This window comes from Ooceraea biroi, chromosome 4, assembly GCF_003672135.1.
Source record: "Ooceraea biroi isolate clonal line C1 chromosome 4, Obir_v5.4, whole genome shotgun sequence".
In the NCBI taxonomy this organism is placed as follows: Eukaryota; Metazoa; Arthropoda; class Insecta; order Hymenoptera; family Formicidae; genus Ooceraea; species Ooceraea biroi.
This window is the reverse complement of record NC_039509.1, coordinates 2921005-2945044: the sequence shown is the minus strand read 5'-3', so window position 1 is coordinate 2945044 and position 24040 is coordinate 2921005. Positions and strand designations below refer to the sequence as shown.

The following is a 24040-nucleotide window of genomic DNA, read 5'->3' as shown; positions in this document are numbered from 1 at the left end:
GTCAATAAACTCGCCATTGTACGCGGCGCGCAGCGTACAACAGAGGTGCATTTTCCTCGTGCCCCGTGCCTTCGTGCGCTGACAGACATCCAGGTCGATGAAGTCGCCGGGAGCTGTATACGTACGCGCCAGTTCGAAATAGTTCGCCGAGAACGTCGAGCAGTCGCATCAGTGGTCGCGTACGGTAATCACGGATGGGTTTCGCCACTTTGACTCGCACACGACGGCTCGCAGGCGGACGGATGGCGCCTGAGATTGACTGCGAGCGTACCGACGATAGGAGGAACCTGCCGCGCGCATTACGGTTTCCAACGCTCTCGGCCATTGCCGGGATCGCGCAGTTACAGCGGCGAACTGTTCAGCCAACTGCGTTGATTACGCTCGAAGACACCAAGAGTGATACTCCCCCGCCGAGGATTCTCCAGGCATCCTGCCATCCGGAATCGAGGACACCCGTGTCTCTCTCGTCCCTTCCCAGTCGTCTATGTGCTACCTATGACTTCCCTCTCTTCGTTCTCGCCTAATCCCCGATTTTCAACCTCTCGACAACGGAGCGTTCACCTATAATTCCGTTCTTTCGCCGTGCCTCTTTCGAAGTCTATAAAGCTAAGTGCGCGCCGTCCCTCCTTCATGGACTCAGCCAGTCTCCTGACTCGCTCATGGTCTCGTCAGCGGGACCTTCTATGTTTTTTTAAGTAGGTAGGATAAGGTCGTTAATGAAATTCCCTCCTGGCCGATGAGAGAAGTTCTCTCTCCGCCGACGCCACGGTGTTTTTCATCATGGCACTTCTTGAAAAGGATCTACAGAGGACCGAACGGAAATACTGCTCTTTCTCGGGGGATGTGATGAAAGAGGGCTGAGGGATCGGATGGACGAAAGATCCGAGAGTCGCCTGTCACGCGGGCCGAGATTGCCTGGTTCTTTCTGCTAGCACTCCTAATTTCGATGGTTACCTGCACAAATGATGTGGAACGAGCAAAACATTGGGATCTTGCCGGTTCTCCTACCCCTGTCTCCCGATAAGGGAGAGTCACGCGCTATCGCCTTGCGGAGTCATCGACTCGTGCACTCGCTTCACCATGGAGCTTCTTGTTCAGCTATTACTTGACTCTTGGCAGAGCTTATCAGTTTCTTTTACGCAGCGTTAACCGGTTGGCATATAATATTGAACGGGTTCAAGACTGTACCTGTCCGACAATTCAGAAGCCCAGTGATGAAACTATTATAGCTTCCGTAAACCTACTCGCGTGCAAATTCACACTTTCTCATGCAAGTGCGTGGAATTAACTGCGAAAAATCAGTGCGCGGCGCGGAATGCGCGTCAGCCTACGTGACACACGTGCGTATGATTTGCATCGTCGCATGATACATACGGTGTAATAGAGCGGCGGGGTCGAGCAATTAAATTCCAATTTAATAAAGGCACCGAGGGAATGTCGGCGCCGCGGCGAAGTTTCATTTCAACGAGGCTGGAATCCCGAGCGTGCGACCGTGCCGCATCGGGGTTGGTATGTGTACATACACGTACGTTTAACGGCTGCGTTTCGCAGCCGAGAGACGAATCAATCACTGCGCCTCGCAAAGCGATCGCGAATGCTGGTATTCGATGCTCAACAACCGGTAGATAGTTTCGATGCTGTCGAAAAAGTCCTTTGACTGCCGCGGCAACCTAAGCGTTCTCGAGCTGCGCGAATTCAATTATTTGATGACGTCGAGAAAGTAATCTGCTGCGCAGCGTTGCGCCTCGGCCAATCCCGAGATTGATTCACGATCAATCGACAGAACAAAGATATTAAGGTCATTTAAATTCTGAGGGAGTACTTGAATAATTTCGAGTTAAAAGCTTATGCAAATTTCGTGTAAATAAAAAAAGTGATATATTTGATGTAGATCAGAAGAAACAGTTAATTTCAGCGGGAATTGTATCTGTATGAAGGTAATCGAGAAAAGATGAGATTGTTGATCACATAAATATGACATTATGAGAAAGCTCGAGTACAGGGTCGACGATATTTTTCGATAACACCCACGTGAGGCACCAATGGCCGTACATTTATTTGAGCTCCATATTTGTCCAAAGTCTAATATTTGCGGACCGTTCGAAGATCATGGTTTTGGAGGAGCAGCTGAGTAAAGAGTTGGGGAGTGTATAAACCTTCAAAGGTCGGCTGCAATAATTCAAAACGGAATTCTGCTCTCCCTGTCTCTATGAAACATAGTTTAAATCAATACCACAGACGATCATAAAATTCCCTACGACAATGAAGACCGTTTGTCATTCTGAAATTTTAATACAAAAAATTGAAACGTCTTATATATAGTTTATATCTATACATATATACGTATTTTAATTCGCATCTTTTCACATAGTCGCATATTTTGACTGTTATTTGGTGTTCCCGAATAATGAGAATAACTTTGAAAAGAAAAAGCTTTCGATTTTTATCGCTAAAGGACAAAGCTAATTTTTAATTCACGAAAAAATACACTCCTGAAATTTGACACCACACTCATGCAAAGCGCTCCGCACGTGTAGGAGTTCGTGTCCATAACGAGTTAACAGGATTCCACGAACAGCATGTGGATAGAAGCTCGAGGGCAGACTTGCGGGGAACAAGGGATATAAAGGAACGATTCGGAAGCAATTCGGTAAGTACATGTCGATTTATGTCCGGGAATCGCCGATAGCTCACCTACGCCATTTTCTCCCCCCATGTTCGGCTGGATCGCCGAGGATAACTCCGTAAGAGATCCACGGATGTTATTGTATGAGAACGTCGATCGTTCTCAATCCTCCCACCATATTTTATACACCCGGTATATAACGCGTAGAAGAACGTTTCCGATGGTCTATCTTATGACGTTATTTGCGAAGTGGTCCGAATGGATGAGTCGTCGACTGTCGATCCGTCGAACGACACTGGAGAGGAGGAGAAGACGCGATCGACAAACTTCGACCAAGAAATTATGAGAAGCCTTTTTTCCTAGATTACACGAAACATCCAATCGATATCACGTAAGCGGGACGAAGGAGAAGTGGATTCCACAGCACGGCAGCGGGGATTTCTTTTTCGCGAAACCTTCGATTTCATCTGCCACCGAGATCGTAAATATCGCCGGTTCTAACGGCGACATTCGTCTGGTGACGCTAGATAATGGTATTGGATGGATTTTTTATACCCTCGCATATATTCTCTCAAGAAAAAGTAAGATTCACGGAGCATCGCGACAGTGAGATTTGTTCTATCGACATGTTATGTACAAAAGATGAGTGTAAAAATATTGATATTAAAAAAAATTTAACGATGCAGATCAGTATGTAACACGCACATACACTTGATATTAATTCTGATATTTAACATTAACATTTTACAACAAAATTCGTGGTACTACAGAGAAATGTATTACTCTTAGAGCTTTCTCTTAAAGCTTATGAATAACATAAGTATATGTATCGACTATAAAATACATTTTATAGTTTATAAAAATATATCGTAATAAAAATCACACGTGCGGAACAAGGAACGGCAAACCGTAATTCTTGAACGATCCGGTTATCGGACTTTTTGACCCGCAATAGGCCTTCGTAGCGGCACGTAAATTATTCAGATGAATTTGCGGCGCTGGTGAATAATCCGGTTGCGCGGTGACGGGCCAATGTTTTTCATGCGGCTATCCCTCATTTGGCTTATCTCTGATTCTGACTAAGACTAATGCGGGCGATTCGCTCGATCGTTTGTAACCCCCTCTGACCCTTGTGGCCAGCTCGCACTCATTTACCCCCGAGGACCACCCTCTTCGGTCTTCGGTCCTTTGCTGACTAACACGCTCTCATTTATCGGCAAGGAACCGATGTCTGTCCCGCGGATATTAGTTCGAGGAAATGCCAAGATCACTCACTAGGCTAGAAGGTAAAAGAAGGTTTCATTCGATTTGCCAGATCGCGGCATATTGCAATTTTTTTCCAAATTTTTCACTTCAACGGATCGATACTGTTGCAGAACGAGAAAAAACGATCGTATTGTGCTCGCATTTTTCCGTTTAGAAAAATTGGCGCACAGAGACATCCTAGATTGACGTGACTTATGTCACAATCGCTTTCGAATTGCGCCACCATCAAAGTCTAATTTTCTGGATACGCGTAAGAGGACCGAAAACGATCAGGAAGGGGTTTTCTCAGTTTCGCCGGTGCTATATAACTCGTATAACTGCCGCCCGGTTTCCTATGCTCGAATAACGTTGCACTTATCGTGGTTTACGTTCCGGCGCTTCTTTCTCCCGAGATATCGACTTTTAACGATCGGAACGGGGAAGCCGGCTATGAGAGGGCAAAAGTGGCTGCGCTCCGGTTTGCCGGAAAACGTATGGGTCCTACCCTCCTTTACATCCTACTTTTTTACGGCGCGCCGCAAAGCCTCCGCGCTCCCGAGATGAGGCTCTTCGTACGCCTGCCGTGACACGTTCCCGTATAATTTCACCGGATCGCGCGAGAATAAAGCCAAGTCGGCGCGCGGCAGGAAAATAAAAATAACTAGCAGCACAGCCATTACCCTAATCGCCTGCTCCTCGGACGGGCTCCAACCAAGCGGGTATTTCACATTGCGTGAATACGGATCGACGCCGACGTCGAACTGGTTCTCCGCTGCGAGAGTTCCTGCCGCCTCTGCGTATCCTCTTCCCGGAACGTTTCCCCATTTGCCTTTCTCTTTCTTCATCTCAATGCGCTTGATGCCTGTCCCTTTTTCTCTCGCTGGCATCTGCCTCCTGCTCGAGCTCTTCCGCGTCTCTCCTCTCCCGTTCCCTTCGTTTAATTTCTTTTCCGACCTCCGCCATCGGTAATACCGCGTTTCTATATCACCGAAGTCTGGATCCTACATCAGACGGCTCACACGCGATTTACTAAGAAATTCATTGGCTAATGAAATTAAATTCCTGCCGGCCGTTCGTCTCACTCCGCGAGGGTCCTCCAGAAAGTTTATGCGTCGTATTGAGTTCCGCGAGTTCCACGTCTCGTTGTCCTCTTTTCTCCCCCGTTCCTTTCCCCCGCCAGCGCTCGCAAACTGAAGCTGGGCGCAAAAAGTAATCCAAAAATAATTCCCTTTGCTCACCTCCCTTTAGACCGTCGCGCGTCCGTATCGCACGGCAAACGCGACGAAGAAAATGAGACGACGAGAGCTGGTCGGGCCGGGAAATAAAGAAAAGACGAAGAAAAAATGTCGACTCCACAGTCGGTCCTCGTGCCTCGTGCAAATAATTGGAACGTGCTGAACCCCTCGAGTTCTCGGGTACTCTTTTAATTTCGCTCCTGGCCTCCCTTAATTCGTCGCAGGTAGTTAGAAAAGACACTCCCGGAACTACTTCCCGCCTCCCTTGCCATCTTCGTGTACCTTCCGTTCTCGTCTGCGCATTGCATTAACTTGCGAGCGGAATCTCGCAGGAACTCTGCCGGACCGAATCGCTGCGGTGAGATTTTTAAATAAGCACGTCAGGAGGAGGTGACGGCAAGTACGATGTTGACTCCTTGAAACTTGAGCGCCATACGCCTTCGACTACTTCGGGTATAACTACTCTTGTCATAAGGAGCTTTCTCTTCCACTTTCACAACTTCTTCTACGCGCTTTAAAGATTTTTAATTTCGATAGCGTCGCGCGCGTGAAATTCAACGCGAAGTTTGCGGAGGCTTAATTCGCAATTAAGCTGGAAGTCTTAATGGCTGTAACGCTGTAAAATGTAGCGACCACGTTTCAACGTTTTACGGTTTACGATCACCACGAAAAATTGAGCACTGAAATTGATTTGCAGAACACAGCAGCCTCAAAATGTTGCTCTCGCGTGACTCGACAAGCCGCATCGCGGATCGTACGTGCACGGTGAGTCATAATTAAAAATCTAATTGGCAGCAGATACCATTTTTTTCGATGCGGCAAAACTTCTTTTTCATTGCCAATTATTCGAGCTCCGGCACGGATGCACACTTGAAATTTCCAAATGGTTCTGGTGCGCTTTTAACGAAGTGCGCAATGTTTTATGAGTATTATTTTTTACGCCGCATGGGAACGCATTGCAAGCGGTGTTCGTTTCACACACCGAGCTTTGTATTCTATTTAGAGGCCGCACGTTGTTCAGTCTCGTCGATCGACAATTCGTGCGTTTTTTTCAATTCATCACAAAATCCCGTTTTTTTCGTGAAGCTTTTTTTCGTGAAATATCGAAAAGGATTCGGTTACTTTAAATATATTTATCGAAGCAAGATAGTGACATCGTCATGCGTTAAAGCATTATCGATGTCTAGAATTATGACCAATCGGCCGGATCGAAATGCGTCATTATTATATCTCATTCAACGAATATCACGAAATGAAACTATCACTTTCTGCAACGGACAGATATCTCAGGGTAGTGGCGCCGTCCCAAAAGAACGATGGCGGCAGCTTCTTTTTTATATCCCGCAGGGGGGATAATCTTGTTTTTCTACTGGAGAATTCCCTCTGGGAGAATAAGTCAACGGTGGCTTCGGGTGTCTTCAGGAGAGAGAGAGAGAGAAAGAGAGAGAGTTAATTCGTGGTCCGCTGCAGGCTGCAGGCTGTTTACACGCACAGGGTCTCAGTGATGTATTCGCGCCTCGAATTCGCGGCTTCCTTGCCGACCACCCACGCCTCGAACTCGATCGTTTTCATTCTCTTGCTGGACATATATGGCATTGGGACGAATATATTGAAAATTCACATAATTGTAAGATTCATGCTCACTACTAGTCTTATCAAATGCCGAAATGAAAAAGAAATTATCGTCATCACGCGTGCGGGTTAAAGTTTTATTATTTATATTCACTTATATAAGATATATTATATAAGAATATTATATATTCTTTCTGTATATTCATCACAGAATTATTTAGAACATCTTTACTTATTGTACAAAACACTATCATAAATTTAGAATTCTTAATATGGCGAACTAATTTTAGTGCTAAATAAGGTTTGAAAAATCATCTTAAGAAGCTTTTCCGCGTTGACAGCAGGTGGATTAGCGAACATGCGGTTGACGGATAAGGCTTGTCAATTAATTACCCTTCCTTGTATATTCAAGTTCGGGGAGTTCGCACCCTCTATCGTTTCATGGGATTATCATGACACGACAAGCTCCGCTTATGCTCGGTTTAGGATCTGTCTGAACGTTTCATTTTAAAGACAATATCATTTTGCGTTGACACGCGTGAATCTCCATCATCATGTCCCACCTATATACAAATAAGCATAGTTTATTCATACTATGAATCGTTATTCCCGATGTTCTCAGAAATTTTCTGAGAACATCGGGAATAACGATTGTCCTAACTACATCCTAAACTACACGTCAAGAAACTGAACACTTAGGAATTTTATAATCCTCAACTCCGAAACTCGCACAATTATACGGCAAACACATCAATATGCACCAATGTGCACTAATCTACATTTAATAAAGCCGACGCAAGCAGGTCACATTTCTCAGGTAACGTTACACAAGATTGAAATTATCGTTGCAAGATCAGAACGAGCTAAAAACTAGGGCGACGTTACGCAATGTATTTGGTATCGCGTGAGCATTATCACGGCTACGAAATTAATAGGTGCGAGGGAAATCGGATCAGGAAGCGTCTAGGTCGATATGGCGACAGCGGTATAATAGCAGTACGGCGGTTACGCCGAGCTTAGTATGAGACACGAACGAAGGGGTCAGGATTTGGGGTCGGCGTGAGGTCGCGGGCGAGCCGCAGAGGTGCGTGCGAGAGCAACTGAATCTTTGATGCCGGAGGTCGAGTCAAACTACCCTTTCCTACGTACCGGGGAGAATCTCCCCACGAGGAATATCCGTGATCGCCGGCGACGGTTAACAGCGACCAGCTACGTCGAGGGAAGTTCGCTTACACGCGGCTGTAACCCTTTACTGCGGACCATATCTACTCGGCGGAGCGACAGTAACGAGGTCATCTTTTTACTCGAAAGGTAGCACGAACGTCGCGTAAGTCTCCGAGTCGAATGCACTCCTCCCTCTCAAAATCCCCGCGATCCCCGTAGCGGAATCTAATCTCCTGCTCAATTACTCTCTCGTTATCCGGTGGAAGTAAGAGCGCCGGCGAGATGAGATTCTCGTGTGGAAACAACGGCGCTGACGCGCCTGAAGGGTGACCTGGTTGAGAAATTTCACGTGTGCGCAGAAACAAGTGACGCATGAGTGATTTGCACGATCGGTTGATTGCTCGATGAGAGAGACGATTGAGACAACTTAATCGAACTACGGAACCGCGCCGGAATTAGTTGTATCGATTTTATGGCACGTATTGCATGCGCAATGTAGCATTTGTGTCGCGTGATTTTATTATAACATGCGTAGTGAAACTGGATGAAGCGAAGTGGAAACATGCGGATCAACGATCAAAAGCTTATACAGTTTTACGTACAATTTAGCTGCACGTGTACACCGCGTTTGCCTGGTCCATCAACTTTAAGCACGATCGCGAGTGTCATCTACGGAAGTATGGGTAAGTGGATACACGTGAGCGGAGTTGGCGCATGTACGTGTGTTTTCTCAATTACAAAGATTCAATTATATAAAGATAAAAGGAAAAAGAGAATCTCTCTCTTAGCGGACAAGAAATCGTAATTACGTTATTGTGATATAACGGAATTGTGTAACTTTTACAATATACGAAAAGAACACAATCTAATTTTCTAAAAAGGAAATTACTAGTAGATTAAATGTAACGCATAAGGATAATATTACAGATAAAACTAGCAGATAATATTCCAAAATTCTATGGATTAAAAGTCCCGTTATTCTCGCAATTAGTGACGCACGTAGCAATTTGCTCATGAAATTTTATAATCGTTAATCGAATGCGTATATTCGCGAGTACACTTGAATATGAAAACATCGATACTACTACTGGCACCAATTGTTGACTATCAGCGAGTATATCACGCAAATGCAAAAATTAGAAATTACGATGGTCCGACGTGAACGTAAATTAGCGAAGCATGATACATTGTTGATAACCAACTTTGTCATTCAATACCTTTTCTCTCTATTCATAGAAAATCAAAACGAGCCACTCGTCGAACGTGCTAAATGGCAATGAAACGCGATACGCTCGTATTCAAATGCGTCCATTCCGAATCACGCACAGTGAATTTGTGAAGCGAATTTTGTCTTTTTTTTCATACACGCATCAACGCGGTTGGTCAAAAGAGGATTACTCCAGCGGATGGTTCAGTCGGGAGCCTTTAGATTTCGCCCACGCAAGAAGGTGTTACCATCCATGGCGTTTAAGGCGGGACGACGACGGTAGCTCGATTAAGTAACAGGGTTTAATGTCTATGCAAAGTAAATTGTTGCTCGACGAAGCCCGATCGTGGCTCGAAAAAGAGCCGAGAGGGTTCGCGAGGAGAAGAAGTAGGAGGAGAAGAGGAAAAAACGAAGTCTGGTATAATCGAGAGATACGGCGAAACCGGAAAGAGCGGGGGTGGAGCAGCTGGGCTACAATTAAATGAAGAGGACACCACCCACCGATAGCGCCCAGGATAAGTTCCTTTAGCGAGTGATTAAATTTTAATCCACTTCTAATTAGATTTTTTGTCAAGCTCGACGTAAGAGCGAACGGCCAAGACCATTTTGAAGAGAGAAGGTTAGGACCCGAGTAAGCGAAGATGCAACTTTCGTGTTAAAAGGATTCATTTTAATCGAAACTTTTTAATGAGAATCGGTTGTTCGGTATTTTAATGTCATTAACACTGACTCCGCTGATAACTCTCTAACGTCGGCACTCGCTCAGATGTGAGTCAAGTCGGAGAATTCCGTTCTTCGAGCATTGATTCCATTGTATCTACCTTGTTCTTGCTCAAGAGATTTGGAATAAAAGTGTGATTAAAAATACAATAAACATCTGCTTCCCATCATCATAATGTAATTACAAAGATTGGTATAATTAACAAGCAACATCATTATCGATAAGATATGCGCTTTTAATCCTCCTATTATTCAAACTATTCAAACAGAATTTATATACAACTTACAAAATTATACGCCAACATGTTTGTCTATCGCTATAAATTTACGATATAGGTTTACTAAACGTCTAAACCTCGACGCGAATCATCTAATAATATTTCCCTCGTAACATAATCACAGAGATCCGGATAAAAGATACATTCGATTCCGCAATTTATCGTTGATATGAAAATCGCAGTAATACCGCAGACACTGCAATCTTCGTCGATCTGACCGGGCATCTGCGAATTTGCACAGTTCCGGGTTTCTAACATGGACGATTCGACGAGCAAACAAACGACGAGCGAATTTGGCAGCTCTCCTTTGGCGAGCCGGCCAGCGCCGCTGTGCTGCCGTCCCGTCGTTCCTCTTCGCGATCGTTCTACTTTGCATCTCGGTGCACATCCTGCCTGAGCTGCATAGCCCATCATTCTCTCGTTCCGCTGTTGGTTCCTATCAAGCGTCGATGGTTCGGACATGCAAGCACCGAGGCGAGCTCGCGCCTCTGGTCAGTAGTTACCGCAGGAACCACCGGTCGGTTTTGCTTCTGGCCAGGCCTCGCCCGAACTAGTCTTCGCGTTACGCGCCGACAAGTAGTCAGTTAGATTACCATTATAGCTAAACGTGCACGACTAAGAAAAGGCCTACGGTATCCCTTCAACAACGCTCCACCGCCGTCCCGTAATTTCCAAACCACCTTTCAGACGCCGCGCGGCACCGTTCCTCTAATTGAATTAGCCATCCGGAATTAGCGATCTGAGATTAGCACCGCGGTTGCTTCCTGTCTTCCGAAACTGACCGAGAGAATTGAATCATACGTCCATTACGTAACCACGTAATTAGAGAGAGCATAACGAATTGTAATGAGTACAGTGTGCGTGTCGTTTATAGAACTCGAGAACCGATAGAGTCGGGATGAGACAAAGATCGGAATCCTAACGCTTGATGGGTGTCAGTGAAATACGAGAGCACTCGAGCACTCCGCGTTTGCCCGGTGCTCCAGCTTCTATCTCTCCGCGCGCTGCGAGTAGATGGACCCTGACCGCCGGCGTCGTCGCGCAATTCCGAGTTGTAAACTTCAACGGCAGGATAAATGGACGTTAATAGAATGTATAAGAGCACAGGGCGAAGCGACAGAGGCGGAGACAGGACGCGGAGGAAATAAAAGGTAGAACCGATCGGTTCGATCTCCTTACTCGGCTCGGTCGCCTTCTTACCACGTGGCGCAGGTGGATCGACGATACTTATCTGGCAATAGCTATTTCCTGGGACTTTCGCGGGAAACAAGGGCCCCGCGTCTTTGTGTGTCGTCGTCTGTCATCGCCAATCCTCGCCAAACGATCGCCGTCTCTCGTGCGACTTCCGCGTACGACTCTTTCACCTCAATCGTGGTGCAGTGCCCTTTGACGTTTCTCGAGTATCGATCGCGTTCGACTTTGAAGGTCATCCTACTCTGGAAAAACGAGTTTTTCCGGTAGTGAACTGGAAATTCCCGATGCTATAGAACTATTCACTTTGTGTGTCTGTATTAAGAGAAAAGTGCTATTCGTGGTATTTTCAAAATCGTATCAATTTGTGTATTTCCTATAATACACGATTCAAAAGAACTAAAAGATTAGAAAACTTCTACTCGAAAATGCAAAATGTAAAATACATTTTTTCCATATTTTGTGATATGAATTTTTGGATAATTATATACGTAAACAATAAATGTTTAAAAATACAATTTTCGGTAGAAATCACTCATATCTTCTAGAAGTTGGCTCTCAAGCGCAGCATCATTTTACATATCATGTAGAAGTGGAATGAACTGGGAATACATTTCGCCTGTCGACAGCATCATCCCATGTGGCATAGACAAAATAGAAATATGCAGAAACGAAAGAAGAAAGACAGATATTATAGTAACTAGGCAAAGATATATTACGCTAGTTCGTTGTTGGTCTTGATTGCCAGATATTCAACGGCGCTTAGCGTAGATGAAGACGGCGGGTGGCATTTAATGTCGTAACATCATGCCGCAACGTTTACGCCATGTAGGCATACTCAAGGCAATAAGATCTAATGTGATATACAGCAGTTTATACAGCAGTATCCTGAAATCGAGTCGGGAGGATATCATTTGCGTATCGTTACCACCGTTACAGCGTTATGTACGCTGCGACTGTTAAAAGGGTCTGCCAAAGGCCCGCTTCTGCGCGCGGTAAATTTTGCATCTCGCACTCTGCATATGCATGCCTCGGCAGAAACGAAATCATCGACTTACGAGATTCACAGGGAGCCGCGCGCTTTTCATTGCTGCCATTAGTGGGCTATCTCCTTCGTCAGCGTATAATTTACGCGAGCGTTTTATCCGTTAACGTCACGGTTCACCGAGCATCTTCTCACCGTGGCCAAACGATTTACATGGAATTATCAAGAAGATCGCAAACGATCTGTTCACAATGAGAAGTTACTGTATGTACACAGTTGACCGATTTGCTTGGTCCACGCCGTTAATCGCGATCGCACGTTACAAAGTTCCGTGTCACTGAGCCATTAAAATCCGCTTAAGATGGTCGCGTAATGCGAAGAAAATGTCGGGCGCGTGGTAGATCGCGCTATGAACTGGAAGATACACGCGAGTCAAATTTAATCGACCAATTTCGTGCGCTATAAACTGACTTGCCATTCAAAATCGAGTCGTCGATGCGCGAGTCGCGCAATCCTCACACGACCGCGAGGAACGTCCACGAAAAAAGAAGGTGACAAACCAGCTTAATGGCTGACACGGTGAAACGCGTAAAATCGCGCACATTACAGCCTCTAGCGGCAACATCAGCGAGAACAGGCACAGGGGGCTTGAAGTCTAGGTCGAAGTCTCGGCGAGAGGCTTGCAAGTCGAACGCCCGCGTAGTAATTTACGCTATAGGAAACGGCGGGACACGAGGTGGGTAACGCGAGACTTGGAGGCGCCGTACGCAAACCGTCTCGCCTCGTTCTCGCGGGATAGATGAGCTGCTTCGTGTACGCTAAGTGTGCTCTCCCTTTCTGCCGTGCGGCAGGAGCTACCGTACAGGTACTCTCGTTATCTGATATTATTACCTGCTAATACCCCAGGTTCGACTGCCGTGCCGTGGAGAGTATTTAGTAACCCTAGATCCGGCAAATCGGATTCGCTCTGTCCCTTTCCTACGGTTTGATGCCTCCAGAATCCTGGATCCTCCCCTCCCTCGCTTCCTCTCGCTTCCTGTACGTCTATTCCCGTCTCTATCTTCTTAACGATTAGAAATGCGAGTTCTACGTGTTCCGTATCGCTAAACGCATCTCGTCTGCGATATACGTTCCGCTCGTTCGATTAGATCAGCACGTACGTGCAGTCCTGCCGTCACGGACGATGTAACGATGCTCTTGTTGTTGGGAACGATCGAATTAACATCGCTCTACAAACGTCGCCGCGGTCGGTTCGGTATTGCCTGAACCGCCCGGATACCTCGGTAAACATTCGCGACTACACTATAGGAGCTCTCGAGCACAAAAGCTACTTTGGATCGGGCAAGCGGAAAGCCATCCTTTCCCTGCAAACGAAATGAACTCCGGGAAACTTCGCTACTTAACCGCGGGAGAAATTGCGACTTTATATAGGCGCCCTTAAGAAAAACAACGCGAAACTGGCAATGTTTAAAAGCATACCCTCGGCACGCACTTTAGCATGTTTATTCTTTCATCGAGAGCAGAAATCGATTCTCAATTCGTCAAAGAATCCGTACTTGAGAGACGCGTGAAGATGATTTTTACGATGACGGGCGTGACTTTACTTACTCTTCGCGTTCGGATCATATAACTCATTTAATCAAAGATAGTCTTATCCGCGCGTTATGTCTAATCGGAGTATCGCATAATGCAGTAACATCACTTACAAGTCGCCATACGATATGTCTTACGTTACCGTAGTATACATAGCTGCACGTTATTCACGAAAATGGTGAATATTTCAAATAAAGCGTGACTGCTGGGAGATATATATCTCCGCGTTCCATCTCCCCGTGAGCCCCACCGCATATAAGGTATATCATATTCACGCATGCATGCATCATGGTTAGTACGTCGTAGCTGTCAGACATCGGCGAGGTGTATCTAACGTAAGCCGAGGCGTCTTCAACTTGATTACCCTAACGACATCATGACCGACGGCGTCATCTGATAAACTAATGCAATACAACAATAGGAAAGTCGCGCGAAATGGCTCGTGCAGCAAATAGAGGCAAAAAATTTCCTGCACTCGTACCACTTCTTAATTTTCTCATTTTTTTCTGAAAGAAGAGAAGAGTATGATGCACGTTTTTCATGATTTTGAGACTACAGTTATCCTGAAAAGCCGTCCGAAAAAATCGAGCATTTCGATAGCCATGCAAATGACCATTACCGTTTTTAAGCGCCCGCGATGCGATCCCGCGGCGCATCGAAAAACCCGTGAAACGGGCATTACTACTAGCGACATCAGCAATTTTCGCGCGATCGCGTACAGTGCCAACTTGAGAGTGATAAAACAAATTGCACTGGTGATTCCAAGTGACCGCAGGCGAGCACGTGGCGCACTCGTGGAAATAGTCAGCGTCGTCCGACTCGCTCCAGGAGGATTTTCGGCGTCGCTTGTGGTCGCGGCTGCGTTTATCGCCCACGAATGGCTTTCTTTTTTGCTTACGAGCGAGTCGTGCGAGTGCGAAAGGGATGCACGCGGTATACAGCGCGGTCCTCTGTATTCGTTCCACCTCGTATTCCACTTCCGCCATACCACCACGCCGAAGAGCCCCTTTACAGGGAACGCTATTAAATCATATCAGGTTCAGCCGGCAATTATTTAGGTATTAGCACTCTTTCCCCGCGCGCAGCCCGTGCATTCGCGTTCGACGCTGCTGCTGCTGCAGCGATCGGCCTCGCCATCCGCGCTTCATCCGCGCCAAGAATTTTTTGCTCGCACCGTGCATCGCGCCGACTACGGCGCAACGCGTTTTTCGCGCTCAGCGAAATTCCGCAGTAGCCTCGTTAAGGGCCGCCGCCCTTCCCTGCGCTCGCCGCCTGTCGCTTGTTATGCACGTTAAGATACGAGAGAAGCTCTCTTCGTGCCAAGACTCATTAGATGGAAATGCTCTTACATTACTCCTGGCCAATATGGTTTGTTTGATCTTTCTTTTTTTCTTTGGCATCCGATCCGCAATCGCCTCCGCTCAGCGTTTATCACTTTCACTCATCATTCGCATTTTCAACGCTTCGTTACTTTTCTCGATGGACACGGGCTTTGAAGTCTATCGATAGATTAATCGTAGGATATCGCTTTGCGTTGTTGCAACGTAAGTAGATAATGTCGACCTAATGGGCACGATTTAATTCCGAAATTGGCGGCGGACGCAGAAAGGGGATAAATAACTCGTTATTGCATTCGATAAAACGTCGCGTGACTCGGGTCCTTAGGACGTGCAGTCGCCGCGTGCAGGCTCGTGAGCAGAGACCCTGTCGTTTCATTTCTCACAACAAATGTGCGCACGGTAATAAGAGGACCGGCGTATAATGAGTCAAGATCGATTTCTTGATCGCACATCAGACTCACGAATCGAAAAAAGACCTACCTACCCGTTCGCCGAAAGGTTTTATTGAGAATTGATTTGCAGGACGCGATCATTTGCGCGAGATGATAGCCTTCGGGAGTATATGTCAATACTCGTTAAATATCATTTTATTTCTGAGCTGCAACAATCGTTTTGCCAATAACACAAGAAAACCGCAGCAACGTAACGTTTCTTTATTGATTCCCCACAGTGCTTGATTACCTGTAAGCGATCAGGTAAACTCTCGAAACCGGTCTTTCGTTTTACTGTCACATGCATCCACTTGCTCGAAAATAATACACTCGTACGAGAAGCGTACACGCCACATTTCTTACTGACGCTTTATCACGCGAGCAACATTGCGCGACAGTGTATAACGCCAGTAGATGAGACTTACACTTCTCACCGGACGCCACACACACACATACGCACAGATCGATTACCGTTCTTTCCAAGATTCGCCCGCGATGCATTCAATACGTCTCGCCGTGGACGATATCTCGGCGATATTACGAGCCTTCCACGGCGCCGGCGTGCAACAAAAAGACGCGGCGGCTCGTGCGCGTGGTTCCTGCGAGTTAAAGGATCGCCCGTTATAAATAATCGCTTCCTGCCGGCTCCTGTTTACGCCGCGCACGGCACGGTATCCACCCCGGGCGAGATTTTTTCGTCGAGGCTTGTACGGTCGAGGCGGTGGCGACGAGGTCGGCGGCAGCGGCGAAAATGTCGGTCATAAAAATGTCCTGGTAAGGAATGGCCCCGGCGAACAGGGAGCCAGACGAGCCCGTTCGCCGGCGACCGCACCTTCGGGATGGCTTCTTGGTCTGCGCGAGCGGTCCCGTATATCGTGGGTGTGCATCGCGCGCCCTTTCCTCGTTTATACCGTGCACTTTACGGCGTAGGTAAGTAAGTATGAGACCCGGCGAGTATCCGGTCAACGGAGAAAACGGTCATCTCGCTCCTTTCCTCAGGAGTTGAGAGGGGTTCTGCTGTTCGAAGAGACTCGTTGGTTAGCCTCGTTTGCACGCAAATTCAGACAAAATAACCATTGCACGATATACCTACAGATCAATGCGTTCGATCTCGGGGCTGAGTTTACGATCGGTGCTGACGAAAGCGTTGGGATGCATTATGCACACTTGCGTTATAACGCGTTCGATCGTGTACAGAGAAAGGAAGAGAGAGAGAGAGAGAGAAAAAGGGAAGGAATCTCTACCTTATAGCCAAATAGTATCTCATGAAGCCGCGTCGTCGTGCGCAGTAAAAGTACAACGGGTTCAAGTACGACGTGTTGTAAAGTTTTACTTGATCTCCCGCGTGTGTCGGAGCGCACATCGCTTACAGCCCGCTGGTCCGTAAAGCGTTACTTCCTTTTCATAGCGTAAACTTGCGCGCCGTGAAAGATTTTAAAAGTTAGTATTACAAAATGCAAATTGATACCGACCGCGGGCGCGCATCGATCGAGAAGACGTTGCGCGCGCGTGTATCATAGGTCTCGCCGTTCTCCTTTATAGCGGAACATTTTATGACGTAAGTATAGGTTGACCAGTCAATGCGGCAACCTGCGGGCAGCCAGAGAACGCCGGGTATCCTGGGAGAAGGAGGATCCGCATGCAAATTCGAGTAAAGTCGGCTCCGCGCGAAGCTGCCGGGCTGCATGCATCGATTGACTGGCAGTGCATCTACCATTATGGACTCCGGGAGGAAATCCCGCGGGAGGCGTATCCGAGAAGGCAAAAAGGGCGCCACGAAAATATTATACTTTAGATTATAATTGTTGAGATTAACGCTGCTCTTCACTTTGTGCGCCATGTATCTGAAATTAAATGTTTCCAAATTTGCAGATGGCTGTATTGCATGCACCATTATCGTTTGTTCGGAACTAAGTACGTGGAGAAATTAAACCGACAAGCACCCCGGAGGAAAAGAGAAACGTGGGCTTTCAGAGGTGGGGGTTAACCTGTTCCACGCAAATACACAGAAAATCGCCTTCCGAGAAGCAACCGAAGTTTATAGATCCTTTGACTACTCGTGCATCAAGCGAATCCATGCCAAGAGAAAAACTCTCGATATCAGAAGTGGGTCAGTCTTCTTATTTTCATAACTTCTTGCGTTCCTCTTTTCGCTCGCAAAAGATTCAGCCGATACGAAGTTAACTTTTTCTCGTTTCAGCATCTCGGTGTCTGCGTTACGCACGGTCTTTTCGCGAGACGAGAGAAACACAGGAGAAACTAACGCTGTTCTCACGAGATTACAGTGAAATTATATTTTACGATCTATGAGATGTAAACTGGATAATGCAACAGCACATTCTAAAATTATATTAGTGTATATAATATTTTATTGTCGTACTAATATTAAATCTACTAAACTCAAAATCTTTTTTACTCGATATTACGATTTTAGTCAATTATGAGCAACTGTAAGAATTGTTAGTGACACACTTTCTGTCTCTAAACATAAAATTCTTCTCGGGCTTGAGAAAAACAAGAACAAATAATTTAATACCCATCATATATATTTTTTTACTAACGTAGTTGCGCCAGAATGGTGCCATTCTTTTTCGCTCGCTCCGATCCCTTTTTGTTGCTCATCAGCACGTCTCGTTTATTTTCGCTATTCCTTGCGCTTCGCTTTTTCAGCTTACGAGAGATGCATCGAAGTAACCCGTCGTTGCATGCACTTTGTGTCTGGCCTATTTTCCTGTGTGTCGGGAAACGAGGAAAATGATATCCCGCTTCACTCTATCCTTTTTTCCTTGCCTCCTTGCCACGACTCGTTCCCGGCTTTCTTTCCGTTTTACGTTGCAGTCCGCTTTTTGAGATACGCGTCGTAGACGAGCCCGGAGACCAGTGTGCACTCGAATGGGTAAATTGATACCGTCGACGGTGGTCGCTCTGTTCTAGGGCATATGCAGATGCCTTGCCGCGCGCGAGAATATTCTGCGGTCTCTTCTCTTCCACGGATGAGATATACCACGATAATTTGCGGCACTTCTGCCGACTGCTCTCGATTCGCTCTTTTCATTCCTTTCGATTCTTGAGCGGACTTAGAACTTCGCGATATGATCTATGTTCTGCGTATGATCATTATGTGGAGGCAGAACTCTGTACCGTTAACAATTATTGTTTCAAGTTGTATTTAATAATACGCATGTCTACGTGTTGAATCCAAAGTATTCTTTTGTGCGACTTTGACATTTTCCGATATCTGTAAAATCTGTTTTTGCTCTTGCGATGAAAAAAAGACCACGTAAATGTTTTGTCTTGTCATTTTTCTTCTATTTGTTCTAGTTCGAGTTTCGGTTAATGTGTCGCGAATGTGCACCAAATTTTATATCGGACATGTAAAATAAACCGATTTAGATGCAAAATAGTGCAACATTTATCATATGGGCAGCAGATGAGTTTGGAACATAAAACAATATCGGAATTATCATGAATCTTTTGTACAAATCGATACCGTTAATATTATGAACATACACACGTATTATCTTATCGCAACACATTTGCACAATGCACGAAACAAAAACATGCTCGATAATCACATTTAGTGCTTCAACCGCCTCCGCTTGAAATCATATTTCACACATTTAAATCCGGCAATCGATAATGCAATAAACGCGAGAAATTGCCACAGGAATTTTACGCCAGCGATATGCGCAGATATAATCAATGCAAAAAGCTTTGAATAAACGAAAGCTCAAGCATTATATTATCAAAACGTAATATCGGTTTGAAACGGAAATGTAGATATTATCGCGCAGATCGATCCGAATAAACTTATATTTTGCACCACGCGTACGATTGATATATGGAAAATGGGTATTCCAGCCTATGTGTTTCGGATTTGATACGCGACTTGAATAGCACAGAATGAAATCCTTGCGAGCATGCATACGTAAGCTTTGTACGTGTAATCTTTCGTATTCTAAGCTAACTCGCACTCGCCTGGCCCATTGTATGTGTCACGGGCCGAACTTATATAAAAGCACCTCTTACCCCGTTACTCGATAGTCGAAATCCAGTTTGGGAGTTCGAATGGCGCGCGGGAGCGAAATGTCGCCCTTTCAAGTGTGCTTCCGCGAGATCTACGAGGGTCGTTCTCCGCGTGGGTTGCAGTTTCCTTCCTCGAGAGGACAAGCACGTTCCAATTAAGTGTTGCCTCTTACGGATCTCATCCATTCGTAAAACTAAACCACTTAACCCAAGAACCGAGGACTTCTTTCCTGCGAACTACGAAACTAACCAGATTAAATCGTACTAAACTCTCGCGCCCCATTTAATGCATTACATCCCGAGCTTTCCGCAGATCAAGCGGAAGCTCCTGAGAGTCAAGCCGCATAGATAAAATCGCAACTTTCGCACGTGAATTCCGAGGAATTTTTAAGTGATTTATCTTTATCCGCGTGTGTGTCACTTTTACCGAAAACACATAAATATTCGAGAATGGCAATGAATTTCTATTTCGAGAATCCCGAGGTATAATAACAAAAACTACATAATGATATAAGTCTTTTTCCTAAACAAATAAAATATGATTCCTTATCTTTCAAAAATTGCATCAAGTAAAGAGATGAAAAACGACGTAAATAAGAGTTTTAATAATTCCTGAAAAGTTTAGCACTAAATCAGGTTAATCTCGCAAATTTCAATCGATCTATCCACTGGCTTTTAGGTCTCTTCTTTTCAGCAGCTTGTCATATTTCTCGACTCTTAGCTGAAGAACGACGCGAGCTCAGTCAAGCGTATACTCTATGATTGGTACTACCAGCGGGACACAGATTTTACCATCGGACGTTACGATCCTGTTTTCCATCGTATCGTGAGATATGGTCGCAGCGTCATGCATGCGTGAAAAATGTAGACGACAAGCCAAGTACGTTCGAACGAGACATCGATTCGATTTACGTCCCCGCGATATCACGAATGACCGAAATTTTCTATATGCACCGATCTGTGCATATCGCAAAATGTGACAATATTGATCCCGAACTACCGGTAAATTTAAATATAAAAAATATCTTTATTCCGTCTATTGGGCATTTCTATTCAGCGAAATATGGGATTGTAACGGAAAGTTTATGACGCATGTGTATATTTCACATGAATATTTAAAGCAAAGATCAAGTATCAATAGCAAATGCAACTTACTTGAAAGCTTTTACCGGTCTAAATTAATCAATTTGGCGAGTCAAAGAGAATAAACAATCAGAATGTGCAAATCCATCTCGCAATCGTAACGAGGTAAATGAGCGCCGAAAGTTTATAGTAGCTTCGTAAAAGCTGAATCGCTGCATTATGCAGAAATTTTCCTACAAACTGTGAGATAGCGAGCAATGGTTTATGAACATCCCTCTACCTACGTAGGTGTAACAAAAGATGGGGCGAAATATTGATTTGGACAATCCAATTAGAGAGGGATGAGTTAGGTGACATGTTTTATATATCGCCAAGGCTCCGTCGTTGCTTGCTTGTCCGACATCATTCTGAAAACCATTGCCTTCTCTCACCTTTGTACATCATTCGGTGTACGAAATCGCATGCAGAAGTGCTTTTTAACCAACATCATATCCCATCAGCCCGACACAGCCAATTCAAAGTTATGGTCCGAGTGAAAGCGTTGGAAGCAATAATAAACTAATTTAAAATAATTGCCGAGTAATAATTGTCCTGTCCGCTCTCCCGCTACGACACCTTCGTTCGAAGCCACCGAGTCAATTACAAATGCGTGCCTCTCTCGAACGAACGCAAGCGGTATGCCGAACCCATGTCGTTAAAGGAAAAAAACGAAAGAAGAAGAAGAAGAGGTAAAAAATTATGTCAAAAATTAAAAGTAACACAAGCACGGAGCTCAGTCAGAGGATTCGCGTGCGCAAATGTGCAAGAAACGTCGTTCCGACCGTAAAAATCGGGAATAAAAGTTGGAATGGGAATGTCGATGCCGCGCGTTAACCATCTCATTTTCAATCGCGCGCTTTTTCGTTCACGGTACCCAGCAACTACGTTTTGTTATTTTTCCTGAGCCTCCAAATACTCAAATATGACGCGTACACTTTTCGTGCCAGTCGATTAATTTCGACGATCGATTGTATCAATATGCATGCACGTGCCGCGCATTCATTGTTATTCGCAATTTACGATTTGCGCGCACAGGGAAAAGCTCGTATGATGCTTCTACAAGGCCAGATATGTTCACACGTGTTATCAATCATTTTCGCCGGTTTGCCCATTATTTTGTCACAAATCACTACGCGACGAAACGCAAAGTGTAGATCAATCCAAGTCTTAACTATCAACGACACAGGACGAAGATGCCTGATAAGGACGCAGCGGGCGAAGGTGAACGTTTCCGGCCCGGGAAACATTAGCGAAGATCGATTGCCCGGAGCTCAGGCTCGACGTCTTCGCATGGTTTTTCTCGTGCGGAACTTCATTTCAGCAGATACAAATCGTAATCAGTTCCTTTTTTCTGCGCCCTTGCGCGAAAATTAATTGTCTTCTGTCGTCACGCGCGCTGTAAAAAATTCGTGTTGTACGAGATCGCGAATTATGGCGCGTGAATTCTCGCGATTTTTGATAGGCTGCGGTTCTTCATAATTCACGGACGAAATTCTCTCTCGTCGAATATCGGGTCGCTATAGAAGAGTGAAGACCGTCGCCAGCAAAAATAAGAGATTACGTCGATGAGAGCGAATTACACCAACATTCTTTCTCCACCGAACGATGGTAGCCTGCAATTATAATGGCGCAGCTGCTTCCAGTGGTCTGTACCGGTTCGACCAATTATCTTGTCTCAATGTAATCTATAGTTTCGAGCGCGGACTTCTAAGGAGAGTCTATCATTAAACATAACATTTTTAGGACTACTGATTGCCCTGTTAATTATTCGACAAGGACGCGACGCCGCACGTTGCCTGGCCAAATACCGTCGATTAAGCGAAAGATGAAGCACATTGCCCGGCGGCGCAAAAAACACGAGACTTACCGATGCGTCGCTAAATGCGCTTATGGATGCAACACACAAATGAATCGGTTGACGCGGAGATGCATCATTCAGTGCGTTATCCTGACGCCATCGTCTTCGACTATATAATGGACCATTTTACTACAATTGTACTACAGGCGGGAATAAATTATTTACGGCCTCGACACACACAATGCCGCCTAATATGGAATTACCTTATTAATTTGGCAAAGAGCGCGCGCGTAAGGCGCCCACCGGTGGGCTGAAATCAATGTCAAAATCCGCGCGATCAGTGCGCAATGCGATTGGATTATATTATGAAACGGCGTATATAAGCCCACCGTAAATTAATTATACTGTTATTACTAATAATTTTATATGAGAGCACCGCAACCATCGCAGCACTCTGCCGCAATTTAAAATCATTCAATCATGCAAATTGCGAACGCGTTGATAAAGAACGTTTAATTGGGCATGCACATAATGGCTCGATAAAACTTCGTGAAAGCGTCGACCGCTACTTCCGTAATTTTTCGTAGCGGTCAGGAGAAAAGAACGCCTGAAATTAATGATCATGAATCTTTTTTTGTTTCCTTCTTTTGAACTCACTCATCACACAAACCCGCGGCGCGCCGTGATTATTGGTGCCGAGCTACGTACGTGGGATCATCATGGGCTAAAATATGCATGAAGTGGACTCACCTGAAACAAAAGAACAAATATAATTGTTAGACTAGAAGTTGGAACGCAAATGGAGTCGCCACCCGCCCGCCAGTGGATTTTCATACACGCGCGCGCGTAAATCCGCGAGACATAAATATGCATGTTCCAATATGCGCTACACACAAAGGGAATGCGAATGAATAAAATATATCACTCGTAACAGGAAACAGATAGATAAATGAAGATTTATATTAATTTCAGATGGAAAGTTTGTGTGAAAGATAATAATCGGACGAGATCTGTGTGGGGTGTGTAAAAGATAATAGCCGATGCAATTACATGTTTTTCTTACGCGGGTATTTCGTTTGCGTTTAGGAGAACGAGTGTAAAATTTAATTTTATAATACTCGCATAATTCTTCAATAAGCAGAATATGCACCTTCAATTTTCATGTCGGCAAAAACGGGCGCTAATCACATTAAAAGCCTTATACGCAAGCTCCTGATACGGTATTCTTTTTCATCTCGCCCAACTGCGCGATTAACGTGAAGTTTCTATTTTACTTCATTTCTACTTTGTACTTTCTATTTTACTTCAGCATACGTTAACGCGCACAAGCAATCACGATGTACGAGGAAATTAGGTCATTCTTCGTTTTTTTCCTTCTTTCACAGGGTAATTACCACCTACCTAGATATGATAATTTTTCTCTTTCTTTTCTATATGTATGTACGATATATTATATATGCATACCGAGGTATATAGTGCACATGCATATATATTATAACAGCGTGAA

At 45.2% G+C, this 24040-nt stretch overlaps 2 long non-coding RNA genes across 4 annotated transcripts in view; one reads left to right on the top strand and one right to left on the bottom strand.

Moving 5' to 3' along the window:
- The window catches only part of LOC105282579, a 201565-nt gene that overhangs the window by 108784 nt on the left and 68741 nt on the right, over positions 1 to 24040 (bottom strand). The window contains exon 3 of one of the 3 annotated variants that reach the window (XR_894512.3): positions 15209 to 23283. The exons of the other annotated variants lie outside the window; for them this stretch is intronic. This is a non-coding gene — a long non-coding RNA (uncharacterized LOC105282579). Of the gene's footprint in view, positions 1 to 15208; positions 23284 to 24040 lie in introns of those variants that run through there. 3 annotated transcript variants of the gene reach the window in all.
- On the top strand, positions 1854 to 20141 carry LOC113561824. Its single transcript, XR_003406473.1, has 2 exons — positions 1854 to 17697; positions 17788 to 20141. It is a non-coding gene; the product is annotated as an uncharacterized LOC113561824 (long non-coding RNA).